A 6,000-nucleotide genomic window follows, 5' to 3' on the forward strand; every position below is an offset into this window, starting at 1 on the left:
TGAAAGTCTAAATTACCCTTAAAAAAAAACAATTTAACATATCCTCCTTTTCTGAGGCTCAGTTACTTATCACTTGTTTTTGTTTGGTACATGAAAGTCTTGGTTCAAATCCCACAGTTACTAAAGTATGTTTCATCATTTAAAACAAAGCTCCCAATAAAACCTCATCCATATCAAGTTGAAATCCTGCAGGCTTGGATTTTCAATCATAAAGAACCGAGTTCAAATCCTGCTTTTACATGTTACTTATCATTTAAAACAAACTCTCAATAAAACCACATCCCAAAGCTTTCACAACTACTCAAGAGGTGATAAAGTGTTTTGTTTTAATTGTGGAGACCTGAGTTCAAATACTGCTTTTGCAAACATCAAGTTCTTGCTATAATTTATGCTGTAGCTTAAGAAAAATAAAAAATAAAAGCACATCCAGAACACAGGCTCAGTGGCCCAAGATATGATGTTCTGAGTCCTAAATCCTCAATTCCCAATGGGGATAAACTGTAAAAGTCTCATCCTCAGTTTGAATCACAACTTCAATTATTTCACATGTGACAGGCTGGGTTCAAAGTTGATAACTGCTTGTCTTTCACATGTGACAGGCTGGGTTCAAACCCAGCACCTGTTAAGTGTTTTCTTTATATACAAAACAACTCTCAATAAAACCCCATCCAAATCCAGTTCACCTCCTCAGGCTCTGTAGCTCAAGTGGTAAAGTGCTGTGTTTTAATCATGGACACCTGGGTTTGAATCCCACTATTGCTTATGTTAAACTGTTGATGTTACATCCAGCAAAGTGGCCCAAATGTCAGCAGTTACTGTGAAAGCCACAATGGCACTAGTGGCTAAACACACGTTGGTTGCGGACAAGATTACGGTAGAGAAGTGGTTTTAAATCCCACCTCGGTATATGGAGATCACACCTAAAAGAGAAATCTAGGGTGGTGAATAACTGAGAGTGGTGGTGAACTGTGGTGAAACAGAAAGCTGGAGGCGAACTGGCTAAAAACAGACTGTGTACACAGCCCTGAGAAACATGGGTGGAGAGGAGGAGTCAAAGGAGAAACAGAATTTTTCTTTATTTTTCTTTTTTGGGGGGCTGCAAAATGGGAAAATGGGCTTCCTCATGCATATCCACAGCAGACAGGGGATTTGAACCCACATCTCCAGCACTGGGTTAAGTTCTTATGCCATGACTGCTGACCACTCAGCCATGCCACCTCACACATAACTAAGTATTTATTTACTGTAAGAAATAAACACATTTACAGACATTCAAAAAAATTATTAAAACGTTTTTTAATTTAGTTAATTTAGTTTAGTTTTTTTTGTTTTAGGTTTTTTTTTACAAAATTTTGAAACAGAAAATTTAAATTAGGATTTTTGCAAATATTAATAAATACAAATGTTAAAAAAATAATAATCATTTTGTGTATAAGCAGAAATAAATACAGAAAATTTTATATTTCCAATATAATTTGTATGCCAATTGTAAATACAATTATATGTAAATAATAAGTAAATATTTAGAAATAGAATACTAAAATCAGTTTTTTTGCATTAAATATATTTTATTCTTGTTAAAAATAAAAATATTTACATGTTTTAAATAGTTTGTGACTAGGTACAATTAAATAAATCTTAAATTTAATAAAGCTAATAAAAATTGAATACTATTTTGATCTAAAATATTAAAAATTTGTAAATATATAAAATGATACATATTTGAAAAAGTATGTAAATATTTGTAAACAGAATAATAAAATCAGGTTTTTACAATAAATACACTTTTTCTTGTTAAAAAAAATTACATTACACTACGTAAAACTGAATCTTGACAATAATAAAACTATTAAATATTTAGAATTAGAACATTCAAATGAGGACTGTTGCAAATGTTCAGAATAAATACATTTACCTATATCTGAATTAAATTATTGTTCCTTTGTACAATTAAATAAATACTAATAATACTAAAAAAGTTTTGTGTCTTAGTACAATTGAATACACTATTGTATTTAAAATACTTAAAATAATATGTAAATAACATTTAAACAATAATAAAAAATACAAGCAGAACTCTGCTTCAGACATCCCTTAATCACTGTCTGTCCAGTTCCTTCAGACATCCCTTATTCTGTTAAAAGTGACAAATTCAGCCAAGTATGGTGACCCACTCAGAATTAGTGCTCTGCATTTAACCCATCCGAAGTGCACACACACAGAGCAGTGAACACACACACACACACTGTGACACACACCCGGAGCAGCCATTTATGCTGCGGCGCCCGGGGAGTAGTTGGGGGTTCGATGCCTGCTCAAGGGCACTTAGTCGTGGTATTGAAGACAGAGAAACTGTACATTCCCCCCCCCCACAGATAGACTCGAACTCACAACCTCATTACACAATGTTTGTCCCAGTTTTATATGTAAACCCTCTGAAAACATTAGATATGTGTTCATTACACAATGTTTGTCCCAGTTTTATACGTAAACCCTCTGAAAACTTACACTCAGCACTGTTTTCTAGAATCATTTACAGACAGCGACTGGGTGACACTGGCGGAGCAGAACCTTATTAAACTGCCCACAAACTTTAAGATGAGTGTAAATAATTCCAAATAAATATAATACGTCTAAATAAAAATAGTTAAGCAATATCAGATGAGCAAGAGTGCTGTTTTCCTGAATATCAGCATGACTGCGCAGTGATACTGATTTTATACAATTCAACAAACAAGAAGTTAATATTAACTGGCTCACATTTTAGACAAAATATTGTATGTTTTATTTTTTTATTTTTTTTGCCAATGAAAATAATTCAAAACACATCCACAACAGAAGCGCACGTTTTGTTTCTGTATGAATGCATATTGAAGACAGCTTCTGTGCCACCTCTGCAGTGCAAGCATGGATTCTGTTGATGCTTCTTTTACTTGAATTACTTCAACAACACCATCAAAAACGTCAAAAAAGTTAAACAACTAAAAAATCCAAAAAAACATATCAAACATATACAAAAATTACTAAAATAAAAACAATCACAGCTAGAATTAGGCAAAGACGTGAAGCTGCAGAAGAACATCAGAGCTTCACAAAACCTGAATACAGTCCATTACAGTAACACCACAACAATATGAGAATATATTTGATAATATGAAAATAAGGGAACAATACTTTTAAGCTTATAAAGGTAACACAACAGCCACCCAAAAATTAAACATACACAAAAAAAAAACATTCATAGTCAAATATGTGACTACCTTCATTCGCTATTAAAATATGGTAAAATAACAATTTTTCTCATCTACAAGATTGTATAACTCCCTGGAATCTATAATACTTCTATTAGCTTTAAAGCCATTTATATACTAGTGAAATTATGCTTTTCAATATGCACACAGATCTGAATTTTTTTGTGACTCATATTGCGCTACACAAATTTTATCCAATCAAATACCTTCTAGAGCAAGTCCCTCCTCCAAACACCATCTGAAAGCGACTAACAGCACAGTGTAGCTCTGTGAAGTCTCTCAGTTGGAGATGTAACAATAACAGATTTACCTTTACAGAAGATCTGAACCGCTCTGAATGTGAAGAAGTGTCCTGAGGAGCAGCAGGTGTTGAGCGCAGGTGAGAGATGTGCAGAAACACCGCGAGCAAAACAAACACAACAGATCGCAGTATCACTCACTGACAGCGCGACTAACATCAGTGTAAACCTACAGAATTACTTCAATGCGAAATATAAGGACTGAGGATTTCATGCGGAAAGTTACTTACAGGTGAGTCGCGTTACACTCGATTCCTGCACTTTATCGCAGTTTATGTCGCTTTGTTTGCTGACGGGCTGCAGTTGAGTCTGTCACTACAGAATCTGTATTTGAATGTGATCAAGCGTCACTGTGGTGAAGGTGTTCATGCTGTAAGTGACCCGTAGTCGTGTACTTATCTTTGCGCACTGCCTTTATTTGTTAACTTGACTCGCACCGTTCAGAACACACTGCTGCAATCAGATCAGTCCAATTCACAAATGAATCACTTAGTGCTTGTTGTGAACCGGCTCATATTTTATACTCACAATGTAATAGTCTACTGTATTCCTCCTGGCTGGAGTGAGATCTTGATCACATATAGGCTGAATCAATCGCACACCCAAGTTGATGTTTAAAAGATCCAACAATTAATGTTTTATTGATGGATAACTGGTGACTCCTTGACTCTGTTTAGAAAAAAAAAAAAAAACGGGTTTAGATTGTGTAAACTTTTTTAGATTGTTGTGAAAAAACAAAACCTGAGATACTATTTTTTTCTGTAAAACTTATATGAGGAAAGAGTCTATTTGAATATAAAACTGATAAAAAAAATGTTGGAATTAATTTTTTTTCTTTTATCATTTTATTAAGTAATTGTAATGACTTTATCGTAATATTTTTGTGATTTTGTTCTGTCCTAAAATGATTTGAGTCCTCCTATGGTAAATTCTGAATGACACCCATGCAGATTAAGTCTAATGAACTTAAACAGAAATACATTTTCAGAAATAACAAATGTAACATGTTGAAATATATTTACAGATATCAAGAATTAACATTTCGACTAGTGACAATTAAATTCTTGATATAAGGAATTCAGTAAATGTACTAAATGTACTAGTAAAAATGTAATGATTGATATCAAAAATTATATTTCTACTAGTAAGAAATACAAAGCTAATATGTGTATTTAGAATTTTAACTAGTAAGAAATGCGGGTAATAAAGAGCATTGCAGTCATTTTTTTGACCCGAGTTCAATTCCGCTTTCTGCCCAACTTGTTCTTCTCACTTTTCACATCACATATCACATCAGAAAGGCATTTATTTTCAATAAAAATTAAGGATATATTCAAAACGTGGAAAATAACATGCCTCACAGGTGTTTATTGGTTAAGGTTAGGGTAATAGATGTAGGGAGGGCTTTATTGTCCCAAAGCGGCATCCATTTAATAATTTTAATAAAAATTATCATTTACACTCAATATGTTATTATTGCATACTGTTTTATAATACTTGCACTAAGTAGTAGAAACAGCATCTAACTACTATCACAAAGAAAATTCTCCTATTTTTAAATAGTGTAAATATAATATATTGCTATTTGCACTTAGTGTAAATACCATATCATTTAAAAATACTGCTGTTTTCACTTTGTGTAAAAAGTCTATTGCAAAATCAAATCCTAAACTATCAGCCATTTCGACTGGAAGATGAAGGCTGTGATATAAATCTTATCCACTAGAGGGAGCCGCAGGATAAGGAATATTTAGTCTTTTTTTCTCCATTTTATTGAAATTAAATATGTATAAAGCTAGTGTACTCACAGTAGTTTCATATTATTAGTGTACATAGAAATATGTAAAATATTCATAGGATTAGCAAGAATTTGCATTTTAACTAATGAAAATTGAATTCTTCTATCGCATATGCTGCGAATGAATAAAATTTAAAATGGCTTGCCTATTGCAATTCCCAGGATATAAATTCTTGATATCAAGAATAAAATTTTTTACTAGTGGAAATGTAATTCCTGATATAAAAAACCATTGTTACTAGTAAAAATCCAATTACTGATATCAAGAATTAGCCTTTTAACTAGTGAAAAATTAATTCTTGATATCACAAATTCCTATCCTGTGAAGGAATAAAAGTCAAAATGGCTTGCCATAGTCTAATGAATTTAAACAGATTGTGCCTTCCTGTAGAGATGTTTCTAAATTGCGCCACTGCAATAAATTAACTTAAATGGGTTATCCCCTTCTGTGGTTATTTTTGTCAATTACACTACTGCATATCTAATCATCACTAACCTGTCACTTTTTAAATTAAATATCATTCTTGATTACTGTAAGTAATGTTACTGACAGAAGTTGTCACAGTGCATCAACTATAAAAATACCACCTGACGTGTTTAATGGCATGTTTAGTGCCATGTGTTGAGGATAGAAAAACACCCACAACTGACA

Source organism: Cyprinus carpio, chromosome A4, assembly GCF_018340385.1.
Source record: "Cyprinus carpio isolate SPL01 chromosome A4, ASM1834038v1, whole genome shotgun sequence".
Classification (NCBI taxonomy): Eukaryota; Metazoa; Chordata; class Actinopteri; order Cypriniformes; family Cyprinidae; genus Cyprinus; species Cyprinus carpio.